Below are 16,880 nucleotides of genomic sequence, written 5' to 3' on the forward strand. Positions count from 1 at the left end.
TGGACCATGAAACACTACATCCAGACATTTTCTTGAGTGTCCAGCCAGGAAATGGACGCCTAAGTGATTCTCTGCTTCTTCATGCCAGATCAATACCTAGATGTCATCGAAGATGGATGGATTTGAGAATTGCTCTTACTAATTTCAATGTTTTGAGCGACCTGGGAAATCAGAAGAGATGGAGAATATATACTCTAGAAAGCACAATGTCTAAACGATTAAAAGATCTTAAGCTCCCACAAAGTAGCCTTAACACAGACAAGCTTTCCGCTAATGGATTGATTTAGAGTTATATATTTATATTTATTTTTATCAGTGAGTTCATTTAAAAAAAAAAAATGAAATAAATCTTAGATAATCAAGTATTGTGAATCAGTAGTATGTTGCTCAGGCAGTTACCACAAGAGCTTGAACAGTTAAAAAAAATACAATTTGAAGGGTGCATAAAAACACCTTTGCTTAAGGACGTTTCTTGCTGGGTGAACTAATAAAGATGCGGTCAGGGGATGTCTGTCTTGGAGGGCGAAAGAAGACATACTTTATGTGCACTCCTCTGGTTTTGAATCGGCGATGTTATATGCAGCGATTTAATAACGAAAATTCAAAATATTGGGTATTTACCTTTAATCATTCTCAATTGATGGTGATAGCTTTTGATAAGCTGTAAATTGCTCAAAATTAGACATTAACGATATGACCCAGAGTATTTTAATTTACAGCGATATCACTGTGTCTGGCATACATATATTTTCCAAGACCGTTTCAGGAACAAAAAAACAACAAAAATCTGAAATCCAAACTTCTTCTTCATGCTTTTTCTCATTTCATTTGATTTAAGTTGCGTGGCTCATCTCGGTTCTCTTCATTTTCACCTCTCAGTCAATTGATATATGAACAAATCTAGATGCTCCGTTGGGTTTCTATAACACCCACAATAGTGTAGCACTTTTCTGGTCACCTCAAGCATGCTTTCTTAATAAACAGCTACACAAGCAAACTGCATAGGGTGTTGAGTATGCTGACATTTCTATAAATGCAGATGCTGTGGATCATGTCTCAGAAAATCAGTCAACCTGCTCAAAGATTGATATATATATATATTACCTACTGGCGGTCGCCAGTAGGTAGTTATAGTTAGGACCACGTTTCCATAGGAAATCCGCAACATTCTATTTTGAATAACTTTGGCGCCGGTCAACGAATCCTCGCGAATTTTTCAAAATAGGTGGGGCGCTACGCTCCGCTCCTACCCTGAAAGTCTCGGGGGGATTCGTCAAGCGGGGGCTGAGATAAAAGGGGGGTCCCAAAACGCGTTTTTCCCATGCATTTTTCCATAGGACCTTTAGACAGGGCTACAGCCCGAACGGCTGAACAGAATTACTAGAAATTTGGCAGAGAGGTAGTCCTCAGGTCAAGGAAGTGCCTTTTGTAGGTTTGGTGTAAATCTGTTCAGTAGATTCTGAGAAAATAGCCTTTAAATCAATATATATATCTGAGCCAGCTTACGGTGCGCTTACGGTACGCTTACTGTACGCGTACGGTGGCGTGCGCGAGCGCGATTCTGATTGGCTCTTAGATCTTAGTAAACATTCGAATCGGCCGAAACCAGGATGCGGCGGCCGCCATTTTCTCTCTCGCACTGAGAGTGAAGTTTAAAATATAAAGCACAAAAACATGTAAAGGGGCTGTTTAGACAGCTCCCACACACATAGCCATGTTGAGGGAGTCCCCAAAGATCCCCCAAGGCCAAAAACGGAATTTTTATTTTTTCGCTAATTTCGCCGATTACGCTTACCGTACGCGTACGGTAAAAAATTATAAAAAATAAAAAATTATCCACACTCTCCCCACCCCGTGTGCAATTGGTGCCCGAAGGCCACCAATTGTGCATGGCTAGTAAGATTAGAGATATACTAAAATATTTTTAAAAAAAATAATAAAAAAAAAAATTATCCACACTCTCTCCACCCCGTGTGCAAATGGTGCCCGTAGGGCACCATTTGCGCATGGCGTATAACATATACGAAAAATTAAAATATTACCTTTCAAAACGAAGTGCATCATATGTCCTCCATGTGCGCACGGTGCGCGAAGCGCATCGTGCGTACATGGCCCATCTAGCGTAACGTGGGCACGCGGTGCGCGTAGCGCACCGCGTGCCCACCGTGCGTGCACGGCACTAACTGCGTAAAGTGGGCGCGCGGTGCGCGAAGCGCACCGCGTGCTCACTGTGCGCGCACGGTGCGCGAAGCGCACCGTGCGCGCACGGAAAGAACTGCGTTAAGTGGGCGCGCACGCCACGAATGGCGTAAAGTAACTTAGCATTTAAAAAACCGTACAAATTCACTGAAAAAACCATAGGTTTCACACACGTTATAGTTAGGAATTAGCATTTAAAAAACATTGCAAGTTCACTGAAAAAACCATAGGTTATATATGTCAATCTGCGCTCCCTGTGGTAACAATCTTTTATAAAACCTATATTTTTTCAAATTTTTTAATAATATTTTGGAACTCTATAAACCTTTTTTTAACTTTAAAAATTATGTAATGTTTTATATCTTCAAAAAAAAATCTATATAATTGTATTATTTTTCTGAGAAAACTAAAGTCCCGTACCGGTAGTCTACCAAGCTCCATCAGCACGCGAATCCTATTCGCCATATTGAAATGATGCGCATTTCGTATCCGACAAGTTCGTGGCACCACATCCCGTGTCAGAACATATACGCATGAGGTCATGCCGGCTGCTACTTTGGTATGCGACGGGTACGTTACGTCATGTAAGTATGGGGTCACGCCCACTGCACGTTGCATATGCGACAACTGCACGCTGCCAGGCCCTGTGTTACGTCATAGATGTATGGTGCCGCGCCAGGTACACCATTGCCTCATTTTTTTTGTATGTTTCAAAACTATATCTACATGACCTTAAAGTGTATATGAGAGCAAGCAATAATCTAAAATATTTTAAACATTTGTATATTTCTAATTGTAATAAACTTATATTACAGTAAATATATTTTCTAAAAATTGCGTCGGGTGCGGTCTCCTTGCGCGCTGAGTGCGCGATTGCCATGTGACCTTAAAAAAAGCACTTGATTGGTTCATAACATTTCCCATTCTACCAGTTGGAAAACGCCACCCATTTTAGTCATTCTCTTTACAGCATTCGATGAGACATACCTCTTCTGCTTAGAGAGCTTTTTTGAAAACGTTTTGCTGTATACACATATCTTACACTACACACAACATGTAACCATCATCTTCATCAATATTCATGGTCTGTAAAGCAGCCTTCCACCTGTGACAGGCACACACCTAAAACTTACATAACCAAAGTTTTCCCCACTGCCAGAGGTAACATGCTTGCATACGCTATCCACAGCACAATGTAATGTGGTAAGGCCCAGGGGCACTATCATCCATAGATAATGAACACACGGACACAGATAGCTAGTGGAACTAGGTACGGGCACGTGCGCTCGACTCCTTTTTATTACCAGGTTCACATATCCAGTGATGTCTGTGCTGGATGCATGTTGGGTGAGTGTAAACCAGCCCTCAGAGAATGGTTGCTGCTAGCATCAACTACAACAGTAATCATTGGATCACACACAGAGATTCAAGAATAAAAGAGTTAATAGTTTGTGCTGCAGTAAGGTAGGGACAGTAGATGTTAAATAATACAGAAAAAAGTCTATCTTAAAAGAACCACAACTTGTGCTATATTCAGACACAGGCAATAGATCTGAAATAATACACAAAAAGATTGTATCATAAAGGGTCCAGCACTTCTAGTGCACTGAGATAGCCACATCAAAAGTATTCAGCATGTGCACAGCCAGTGATGAAGCATGCTGCGAGCGGGCCGTACTGGCAGCAATGTCTATTGCCATCAACACTGCATCATCTGCAATAGTGACTCGATCTCAATTGTGAACACTGCTGTCTGCAGTGTAGGCCAGAGAGAGCGGTCAGCAAGGACCCACAGCTACGAAAAGTAGACTTGAGCTACACAGTTTGTCGTATGCGAAGCAAGAAAAAGCGTGCGCGGAGCCTGCGATGACACGTATGCATGGTGCGGACAGAGCGCACTACAGCAATGTCTTTTCCGACAGGACTGCGTCATCTACAATAACGACTCGATCTGAATTGTGAACACTGCTGTCTGCAGTGTAAATTGAAGGCATAAGTCACACAGACATCCATTAATACTTTTACTCACTTCCTCTTCCCAAAATACAACAACATAACAAACAAACTCTGCAATAAATAAATCAAAACAATTCGAATTTCGATTTCTACTGTCCACAGTGTAGACTATTCAGTGTTCCTTTGAACTTGCAAGATGAATTTCACCATTGTACTAAAGATATAACTCATCTAAAAAAAATTCTTCAAGCAAATATACTAAAAGAATATTCTGTATATTTCAAGACGTTGTAGTTAGTTGCCTACTGAATTCTGTAATTAAACAATCACCACTCGATCTGAATTGTGAGCCCTGCTGACCGCAGTGTAGGCCAGAGGCAGTAGTCATACACCTCACAGCCACGTGCCGTTGGATTCGGATGCACAGAGTTGGTTGCACCTGGTCAGAGTGGGTACACAGAAATCATCACAGACTTTAACTTTTGGCTTCCTCAATCATATAATCAAGACCCCGTTTCGCTGTTCGGAACTTCTGTACCGCGGTGTAGTCCTCCGACTACAGTCAACCAAGCCCAATAATCATGTGCAGCAGTTAACTACGGAAGCACAGACACTGATGCACCTCAACGGAAACAGTTCAGTGAAAAGCAAGCAGCAGGTAATATCGGACACCGTCCATTCTGGGATCAAGACACAGTTCCACTGTTGTGACCTACAGTTGGTTGCACCTGGTCGAAGAGAGTACCTTCATCTCCACTCTCAGATCCAGTTCTAACATCGTCCATTGTGGGATCAAGACACCATTTCACTGTTGGGACCTAGAGTTGGTTGCATCTGGTCGAAGGGAGTACCTTCATCTCCACTCTCAGATGCAGTTCTTACATCGTCCATTGTGGGATCAAGACACAGTTCCACTGTTGGGACCTAGAGTTGGTAGCACCTGGTCGAAGGGAGTACCTTTATCTCCACTCTCAGATGCAGTTCTTACATCGTCCATTGTGGGATCAAGACACCGTTCCACTGTTGGGACCTAGAGTTGGTAGCACCTGGTCGAAGGGAGTACCTTTATCGCCACTCTCAGATGCAGTTCTTACATCGTCCATTGTGGGATCAAGACCCCGTTTCATTGTTCGGACCTGCTGTTCCGCGGTGTACTCCAGTCACTACAGTCAGCCAAGCCAAATAATCATGTGCAGCAATTAGCTACGGAAGCACAGAGTCTGACGCACCTCAACGGAGGAAGTTCTTTGAAGACTCAGCAGCAGGTAATATCGGACATCGTCCATTGTGGGATCAAGACACCGTTCCACTGTTGGGACCAAGAGTTGGTTGCACCTGGTGGAAGGGAGTACCTTCATCTGCACTCTGAGATGCAGTTCTAACATAGTCCATTGTGGGATCAAGACACCGTTCCACTGTTGGGACCTAGAGCTGATTGCACCTGGTGGAAGGGAGTACCTTCATCTGCACTCTGAGATGCAGTTCTAACATAGTCCATTGTGGGATCAAGACACCGTTCCAATGTTGGGACCTAGAGTTGGTAGCACCTGCTAGAAGGGAGTACCTTTATCTCCACTCTCAAATGCAGTTCTAACATCGTCCATTGTGGGATCAAGACCCGTTTCACTGTTTGGACCTGCTATAGTGCGGTGTACTCCAGCCACTGCAGTCAGCCAAGCCCAATAATCATGTGCAGCAATTACCTATGGAAGCACAGAGTCTGATGCACGTGAACAGAAGGAGTTCTGTGAAAACCCACCTGCAAGTAATATCGGACATCGTCCATTCTGGAATCAATACACCGTTCCACTACTGTGACCTAGAGTTGGTTGCACCTGCTCCAAGGGAGTACCTTCATCTCCACTCCCAGATGCAGTTCTAACATCGTCCATTGTGGGATCAAGACACCGTTCCACTGTTGGTACCTGTTCGACTACTGTGTTAGTAGTATACAGAGCACTCCACGCTGCTGGGCCTCAGGCTGGGCGCTGTCTGCCTGTGTCGCGGTAGCCAGCGTTGATCTGAGGAACGTTCTGACCTCGCAGACCTCCCCCCAAGAGCTTCCGCCGGCACGTGGTGGGCCCTCTTGCACATAATGTGGTAGCGATAGGTGAACTGTGGGGCATATGTGTGTTGCAGTGGCCATGACGGTTTCTGAGTACCAGCAGGCTGAGAGCATCATTCACGCAGCCACCTTCACTCACGAGGTCAACCTCATGGCGGTGTAAGCTGCGCAGACCTGGCAGACACGTTCGCCATTCCCGAAGAGAACCACACTCAGAGAAACGTGCCTTTTATTCATACCCCTACGCAAACCTTGCGTACGCCGAGCCAGCCCACTACGCTAAAGATTCGGGGGGGGGAAGGGCACGTACGTGCTATGTTTTCAAAAACTTCCCTACTGACTGTACTATTATGGTTCTGGCCACTATCTACTTCACTCAATAAACCATCAGTGTATGTTCACATGTAAATGTGTGTGCTCTGCATACTCAAGTCTGTCCGCAACATCCCCTCAACACTTTCCATTGTATACTTTTATAATCGAGAATCACTTGCCACCTTCACACATACTTTCCTCCCATCTCTTCCCGCATTCTGCATTGTGTAATTGAAGTGCTATGCCATGTTTGCTTTGTGTATATGGCTAGCCACGGGTCCCACAGTACATAATGTCGTTGTGTCTGATAGGTGTACATGTTGTTTGTCATGTTGTATGCGATTATATAAAGTAGCGCGTTTATTCATGAGCAGTGGTTTCTGCCATTTACATATCGCTGTCTTAAATAGCATACAGAAGTTTGTCTCACAGGTGCAAACTGTGACTACAATGGCAGTCATTCATTACTATGCAAGAATTTCCAACTGCACGACACTTCTAAGCTTACAGCCCCCAATCTTGCCTGCTTTCTTGAAAGCACGCCAACTCCCACAATCACACCAACATTCACACAGCTTTCTAACGACAGTTATCTGCTTCTCAATAACATGCACTTCTATGGAATGTGAGGTGGCATACCGTATGTCCTTACTGTTTAAAACCGAGTAACTTCCTGTAGCAATGTCTATTCCCACCCACACAAACTAACTCCCAAACTTCAACTTGGCCTTGAATCCCTACTTTGCAAACAGATTTCATTACACTAACCAAACTAAAGCGCTTTTCTTCAGAAGAGAAGTGTCCCTCACTTCTGCAAAAGACATTTATCGCCTGCAGATAGCACAAACTTTTAGCAAAATACAGTCCGTTTTAAATTCGAACCTCCCATTACACTTTGTGAATTGTTACCCAATTTTCAACACATCTCACACTCAAGGTGTGGCACACTTTTTTAATACGGTCTCCTCCGGCCTTCTCACAGCCTTTCAAACTGTTTTTGGTATCATACCACACTTCATTCATTCGATCATCTCTGGAATAAAAGGAACAGTGCCCAAAATTCTCACTCTCTTTGCGGCCATCCCACTCCTATTTTTGCTTGTAAAAAATGACTGCGCTCCCTGTGGTAACAAGCATCTCCGACAGAATACGCCTCTACGCGAAGCTACATCAATACCGTGAAAAAATTGAACTACTTTTCAGCTGCCTGCCTCTATCTATTATCAGTGCCAGCTACAACATGACATTTATTTCCACATATCCAATGTGCGTTCAACCATCTTTCCATTGCAAAACTTGCCCATCTGACTGGCCAATGGATGTACGCCTTGCCAACATCCCAACAATCGCTCCCGACATCCAGCAGGCAATGGAGTATCTTGAAAACCATGAGCTCGATTGTTCAGGCAGTAGAGCAATGGCGGATGCAACGCAAAAAGGTATTGTGGCGGAATGGGATTTTAGCGCAGCAGCGGAAGATCTACTGTAACGTATGACCTTTGACAACATCACAGATTGCCTACCAATTCAAATTGCAGCTCCAACATTCGAGGAACATTACTGTCCCTTCGAAGATATGAATTGGCTCGCTTCCCTTTTCTCACAGGATGGCAACAATGACCTCTTGGAACATTACGCATCTCAAGCCGCTGAAGAACTTCCGGACTGCAATCTCCAAGACTTGTAAGAAATTCACGTTCTTCTTGGATTGATTTTTACCAACTTTTTTGACTTTTTCCTTTAAATTTTTTTAATACACTTCTTTTGAACTATTTTCATATTATAACTTTGTAAGTAGGCTCAAGCATTTGAACTCTGTTTTCATTATTGCCCCTTACATCTCCAGTCTAACCAGGGATGGGTGATGTATGGCCTATCCAAATACGCTATTTACTTCCTAAATTAGCCCAAACCCGACATCCATTTTGAAACCATCTCTATTCTTTGTGCACACGTCTCTCTGCCTGCCTCTTATCCACGAAGCCCTTTCACACAAATTTACTCATCCTCAGCCTCTACTCACGAGCTGGCGATCAACATCAAAAAACACAACATTGTTTAGGAACTGGTTGGCACAGTGTGCTAATCGTATCCTACCTTTATTTTCATTAGAGAATTGAGTCATTCATGTCTAATAGCTATTGTTTATGTCACATGGAACTGTTACATGTAATGTGGAATTCACTAATGCAGCAGCTTCAAATTTGAATATAACAGAATCGGTTGGAGTTTGCCTCAGCTCGGTGCCTTAGCTCTTTGCACAAGAATTTTTTTTGAAAGAGCTGAAGTCAATAATGTATGGTTTGACGAGAAGGGTACCTAATGTGCTTCTCAGAAGCACAATTTTGTGTTCCTCCTCAAAGTTCAGATGTGACTAGAACTATTACCAATTCTGACATGCTCCAGATTGAATCTACCGTACAAGAGATTGCTGATTGTTTCTTTGCTTAAAGGATACATGTTCTAATCGTATCCTACCTTTCTTTTCATTATAGAATTTCTAGTCATCCAAGTGTAATATGTATTGTTTATGTCACATGGAACTGTAACATGTAATGTAGAATTCACAGATGCAGGAGCTTAAGTTTGAATACAGCAGAAGCGGTTGGAATTTGCCTCAACTGAATGCCTTACCTCTTGCACCAGTGGATCCATTTATGTCACTTAAATAAAGACACTCTTTATCTAACTTTCAGACTCCATCGCTTTATTATATACAGCCACTTTCTTAGACATACCTGATTTCACCATTTCTCTTCTGTGGCATTGCAACATTCTGCATTATATTCTTCACGATTATTTCTTTATTCCTCCTTCCTATTACACACATCCACTTTCTTAGACACACCTGATTTCACCATTGATCTTATGTGGCATTGCAACATTCTGCATTATATTCTTCATGATTATTTCTTTATTCCTGCTTCCTAAAACACTGCATTCGAGTTTTCAGAAAGTAGAGGTGAGTAGTTTGCTTCCCACTCCCTGTATCGTATAAACGCATACTAACACTACTTACAGAGATATGCTAAAGCGGCCAGTATCCTACAGCGCCCCCACACATCACTTTACAGCAATAAGCTCACGGCTTACGCTCACGGTTTCATCCCTGAGTCTTCAGACCAGTACCAGTGAGTAGTTTGCTTCCCACTCCCGCTATACTCTAAACGCATACCAACACCACCTGCACAGCTATCCTACAACGGCCAGTATGCTACAGTGCCCAGACCACATCAGTTTACACCACTCAGCTCACGGTTTAGGCACACGCTTTCATCCCCGACTGTACCGGCACCTCACCTCAGCACCATCTCACTCTGCGCAAAACAGCACTTTCACACCGGTAGGGATAAATACTTCAGCACATCAGTTTACAGCACTCACATTCACACAGCTTTCTAACGACAGTTATCTGCTTCTCAATAACATGCACTTCTATGGAATGTGAGGTGGCATACCGTATGTCCTTACTGTTTAAAACTAACTCCCAAACTTCAACTTGGCCTTGAATCCCTACTTTGCAAACAGATTTCATTACACTAACCAAACTAATGCACTTTTCTTCAGAAGAGAAGTGTCCCTCACTTCTGCAAAAGAAATGTATCGCCTGCAGATAGCACAAACGTTTAGTAAAATACAGTCCCTTTTAAATTCGAACCTCCCATTACACTTTGTGAATTGTTACCCAATTTACAACACATCTCACACTCAAGGTCTGGCACACTTTTTTAATACGGTCTCCTCCGGCCTTCTCACAGCCTTTCAAACTGTTTTTGGTATCATACCACACTTCATTCATTCGATCATCTTTGGAATAAAAGGAACAGTGCCCAAAATTCTCGATCTCTTTGCGGCCATCCTACTCCTATTTTTGCTTGTAAAAAATGACTGCGCTCCCTGTGGTAACAAGCATCTCCGACAGAATACGCCTCTAAGCAAAGCTACATCAATACCGTGAAAAAATTGAACTACTTTTCAGCTGCCTGCCTCTATCTATTATCAGAGCCAGCTACAACATGACATTTATTTCCACATATCCAATGTGCGTCCAACCATCTTTCCATTGCAAAACTTGCCCATTCGACTGGCGAATGGATGTATGCCTTGCCAACATCCCAACAATCGCTCCCGATATCCAGCAGGCAATGGAGTATCTTGAAAACCATGAACTCGATTGTTCAGGCAGTAGAGCAATGGCGGATGCAACGCAAAAAGGTATTGTGGCGGAATGGGATTTTAGCGTAGCCGCGGAAGATCTACTGCAACGTACGACCTTTGACAACATCGCAGATTGCCTACCAATTCAAATTGCCGCTCCAACATTCGAGGAACATTACTGTCCCTTCGAAGATATGAATTGGCTCGCTTCCCTTTTCTCACACGATGGCAACAATGACCTCTTGGAACATTACGCATCTCAAGCCGCTGAAGAACTTCCGGACTGCAATCTCCAAGACTTGTAAGAAATTCACGTTCTTTTTGGATTGATTTTTACCAACTTTTTTTACTTTTTCCTTTCAATTTTTTTAATACACTTCTTTTGAACTATTTTCATATAATAACTTTCTAAGTATGCTCAGGCATTTGAACTCTGTTTGCATTATTGCTCCTTACGTCTCCAGTCTAACCAGGGATGGGTGATGTATGGCCTATCCAAATACGCTATTTACTTCCTAAATTAGCCCAAACCCAACATCCATTTTGAAACCATCTCTATTCTTTGTGCACACGTCTCTCTGCCTGCCTCTTATCCACGAAGCCCTTTCACACAAATTTACTCATCCTCAGCCTCTACTCACGAGCTGGCGATCAACATCAAAAAACACAACATTGTTTAGGAACTGGTTGGCACAGTGTGCTAATCGTATCCTACCTTTATTTTCATTATAGAATTGAGTCATTCATGTCTAATAGCTATTGTTTATGTCACATGGAACTGTTACATGTAATGTGGAATTCACTAATGCAGCAGCTTCAGATTTGAATATAACAGAATCGGTTGGAGTGAGGAACTCAAATTTTTGATCACGATCGAATCGACCCGCCATTTTGTGGCCCGCCGCCATTTTGTGTTGCCATCACTCAGGCAGCACGGCGAACAAAGTCTATTCTGCTTTTTCTGCAGCCTGGTGTCGAAATACGCTTTCTGCCTCTATTTACAAAGCTGGTGTTAGAAGTAGCCGAGTACACTAATCCCTGTCTGGCTTTCCCAATTCCCGTCTCAACTATCTGTTGGTTCACACTATTCTTTCCTGACCTTATCTTATCGTCTGGCCTTCACTGTGTCCTGCTAGCATTCTCTCGTTTCACAACTGTCCTCCAACACACACAAACGTATCTCGCCACCTGCAAGTTAGTTACAAATCCGTTAATAAATTAGCTTGAGGGAGGGTTGACAAACATAGTTGGAGGAGAGGTTTCTTCGAGTCATCTGACACTTTTGTTTTCCAATTTCTCCTATTGGTTCTGTCCTGTTTTCCAGCTTTCCTTATTGGCTCTTTCTTGTGTGTTCTGGGAGTGCTTTTGGTTAATGTATACGAACATTATATAGTATATAACCCTGTGCGCCACAGAGTGAAGTGGCAGTCTCCTGAGAACCTACTTTGTGTACTTCTAGGATAACTGTACTAGATGCAGCTATATAAATCTGATCTTCTAACGCCGAAAGAGTGTCCCGTGTCTCTGTGTAGCTAAGCAGGAGAACTCCGGAGACTTGGGCGTACCCTGCGTCGCCAGGCCCAAAAGGTTCTGGTTCTTCAACTGGCGCCCAAGGTGGGGCGGCTTCAGTGGTACCGGTTTTGCCCGAAGGTCGTGAGGAACCCCGCAAGAAAATTCCGGAGGGTTCGCGAGCCACATTAAGCGACTCCTGTATGTCGAAAGTGATCCGAAGGTCTTTTGCAGCGTGGTTACTCCTTCCTGACGGCTACTGACGACCGCTGTCCTGACTGCCGCCCTGCTTTGGCCCTTCCTTTGATGATGTATGGTAAGGCGAGATGATAGACGGGCCTCTGTTGGTGGGAGAAGACGTCCTTAGTTAAGTATTTTCGTGGGTCGCGCCCACAATTTTGTTCTTTGATTGATTCCTTCGGGTTCTTAGATTTGGCTATTGCAATAAATAAAGCCGAGGATAAGTGCATTTGTGCTGCGTAAACTGAGTTTTACTCCCTTGAAGTTTGTGAACAGTCCGGAGACATCTCGAGATGCCTGGTCTGACTAAGTTTGGAAGAATTTGTTGTCTTGTTTGTAATAGGGATTCCCGACTTGAGGATTCTTGTCCGATTCCTTCGGTTGGAACTCCCACATATGAGCTCTATTCAAAATATGGTATCGACCCCATTGCCTTTAACGAGACATGGACCCGATACACGAAGAAAGATGGTGTTCTAAAAGGGCCAGAGAATGGTAGTTTTGATCCTGATGTGCTAGACAATTTGGAAGCAGTTTTATTCAAAAGAAAAGCCTGGCCGGCAATGTTTGACTCTTTCCGCCTTTGGCGTAAGGAAGCCAAACAGAAAGAAATTAAACAAGCAAAACGAGATAGGAAAGCACAGGGTATGACAATTATACAGGCTGCCCAACAGTTTAAAGACGATGAAATTGACAATGCGACTGAAATTTCAGAAAGACAGCATCGTATGGCGATAGATAAATGCTATCCGGTGTTGCCTGTTTCTCCTTCTGATAATAAGAAAGATATAGAAGAAGATCCCCTAATGTCCCACTTATTAAGGTTGCCTCCGCCCTATGCACAAAGTGCCAATGCACCTTAGCCGTTACAGCCTGTTCAGCCACCAGCGGTACCTCTGCCTGTTCCGGCTCTTCCGCATTTGCCTCCTCCAGTATTACTGCCCTTGCCGGTTTTACCGTTAGCGTCAACTTCTTTGCCCTCGTCTCCTGATCTTAGATCTCCTTTGCCTTCTGCTCCTCCTGCAATTATCAGTTCTTCTCCTGTCAGTTCTCCTAATACTCTGTCTCCAATTCTCATGTCTAATTCTCCGTCTGTGCGTAAGCGTCTCACAGACACAGTTACTGGTATTCTATCTCCTTTCTTTGAAGCTTTAAATGTGTCTCCGGCTTTTACTCGAAGACAATCCCGTAGTCAGTTCCCAGATTTTGAGGAACGAGAGAGGTTGGACTTTCTTGCACGAAAATTGATCAAGAAAGGTCCACAATACAGTGTACTTGATATTATGTCCACCTTTTCGCAATGGAATGCGCCTACGTACAGATATGTTTTTAATGTAATGTGCGACACTCTCATTAAAGAATGGGAAGATGTGAGTTCGAGTCCGATCCCACAAGATCTGTTAAAGTTTCAGACTGATTTTGATAAAGGACTTATTGTAGGTTCTAAGGTTGAGGAAGCTGTAAGGACACTTATTTCTTATAGATCCTTATTGTTTTCTCAGGCTTTCCTTGATTCTGATCCGTCAGTTAAACTGACGTTGAAAAATTATCCTATGAGAGAGGTTCCTCCAGTATGGAAGGAAGAGGTTGCGGGAGTAGGTGGTAATGCACCTATCCCTGCTCATTTCCAACGTATATGGGTGGATGTCCCATTTATTTCCACATATCCAATGTGCGTCCAACCATCTTCCCATTGCAAAACTTGCCCATCCGACTGGCGAATGGATGTACGCCTTGCCAACATCCCAACAATCGCTCCCGACATCCAGCAGGCAATGGAGTGTCTTGAAAACCATAACCTCGATTGTTCAGGCAGTAGAGCAATGGTGGATGCAACGCAAAAAGGTATTGTGGCGGAATGGGATTTTAGCGTAGCCGCGGAAGATCTACTGCAACGTACGACCTTTGACAACATCGCAGATTGCCTACCAATTCAAATTGCAGCTCCAACATTCGAGAAACATTACTGTCCCTTCGAAGATATGAATTGGCTCGCTTCCCTTTTCTCACACGATGGCAACAATGACCTCTTGGAACATTACGCATCTCAAGCCGCTGAAGAACTTCCGGATTGCAATCTCCAAGACTTGTAAGAAATTCACGTTCTTCTTGGATTGATTTTTACCAACTTTTTTGACTTTTTCCTTTCAATTTTTTTAATACACTTCTTTTGAACTATTTTCATATAATAACTTTCTAAGTATGCTCAAGCATTTGAACTCTGTTTTCATTATTGCCCCTTAAATCTCCAGTCTAACCAGGGATGGGTGATGTATGGCCTATCCAAATACGCTATTTACTTCCTAAATTAGCCCAAACCCGACATCCATTTTGAAACCATCTTTATTCTTTGTGCACACGTCTCTCTGCCTGCCTCTTATCCACAAAGCCCTTTCACACAAATTTACTCATCCTCAGCCTCTACTCACGAGCTGGCGATCAACATAAAAAAACACAACATTGTTTAGGAACTGGTTGGCACAGTGTGCTAATCGTATCCTACCTTTATTTTCATTATAGAATTGAGTCATTCATGTCTAATAGCTATTGTTTATGTCATATGGAACTGTTACATGTAATGTGGAATTCACTAATGCAGCAGCTTCAGATTTGAATATAACAGAATCGGTTGGAGTTTGCCTCAGCTCGGTGCCTTAGCTCTTTGCACAAGAATTTTTTGGGGAAAGAGCTGAAGACAATAATGTATGGTTTGACGAGAAGGGAACCTAATGTGCTTCTCAGAAGCACAATTTTGTGTTCCTCCTCAAAGTTCAGATGTGATTAGAACTATTACCAATTCTGACATGCACCAGATTGAATCTACCGTACAAGAGATTGCTGATTGTTTCTTTTCTTAAAGGATACATGTGCTAATCGTATCCTACCTTTCTTTTCATTATAGAATTTCTAGTCATCCAAGTGTAATAGGTATTGTTTATGTCACATGGAACTGTAACATGTAATGTGGAATTCACTGATGCAGGAGCTTAAGTTTGAATACAGCAGAAGCGGTTGGAATTTGCCTCAACTGAATGCCTTACCTCTTGCACCAGTGGATCCATTTATGGCACTTAAATAAAGACACTCTTTATATAACTTTCAGACTCCATCGCTTTATTATACACAGCCACTTTCTTAGACATACCTGATTTCACCATTTCTCTTCTGTGGCATTGCAACATTCTGCAGTATATTCTTCACGATTATTTCTTTATTCCTCCTTCCTATTACACACATCCACTTTCTTAGACACACCTGATTTCACCATTGATCTTATGTGGCATTGCAACATTCTGCATTATATTCTTCATGATTATTTCTTTATTCCTGCTTCCTAAAACACTGCATTTGAGTTTTCAGAAAGTAGAGGTGAGTAGTTTGCCTCCCACTCCCTGTATCGTATAAACGCATACTAACACTACTTACAGAGATATGCTAAAGCGGCCAGTATCCTACAGCGCCCTCACACATCACTGTACAACAATCAGCTCACGGCTTACTCTCACGGTTTCATCCCAGAGTCTTCAGACCAGTACTAGTGAGTAGTTTGCTTCCCACTCCCGCTATACTCTAAATGCATACCAACACCACCTGCACAGCTATCCTACAACGGACAGTTTGCTACAGCGCCCAGACCACATGAGTTTACACCACTCAGCTCACGGTTTAGGCACACGGTTTCATCCCCGACTGTACCGGCACCTCACCTCAGCACTATCTCACTCTGCGCAAAACAGCACTTTCACACCGGTAGGGATAAATACTTCAGCACATCAGTTTACAGCACTCACATTCACACAGCTTTCTAGCGACAGTTATCTGCTTCTCATTAAAATGCACTTCTATGGAATGTGAGGTGGCATACCGTATGTCCTTACTGTTTAAAACTAACTCCCAAACTTCAACTTGGCCTTGAATCCCTACTTTGCAAACAGATTTCATTACACTAACCAAACTAAAGCACTTTTCTTCAGAAGAGAAGTGTCCCTCACTTCTGCAAAAGAAATGTATCGCCTGCAGATAGCACAAACTTTTAGTAAAATACAGTCCCTTTTAAATTCGAACCTCCCATTACACTTTGTGAATTGTTACCCAATTTACAACACATCTCACACTCAAGGTCTGGCACACTTTTTTAATACGGTCTCCTCCGGCCTTCTCACAGCCTTTAAAACTTTTTTTGGTATCATACCACACTTCATTCATTCGATCATCTCTGGAATAAAAGGAACAGTGACCAAAATTCTCGCTCTCTTTGCGGCCATCCTACTCCTATTTTTGCTTGTAAAAAATGACTGCGCTCCCTGTGGTAACAAACATCTCCGACAGAATACGCCTCTAAGCGAAGCTACATCAATACAGTGAAAAAATGTAACTACTTTTCAGCTGCCTGCCTCTATCTATTATCAGAGCCAGCTACAATATGACATTTATTTCC

The sequence above is a fragment of the Triturus cristatus genome, chromosome 9, assembly GCF_964204655.1.
Source record: "Triturus cristatus chromosome 9, aTriCri1.1, whole genome shotgun sequence".
Lineage (NCBI taxonomy): Eukaryota > Metazoa > Chordata > Amphibia > Caudata > Salamandridae > Triturus > Triturus cristatus.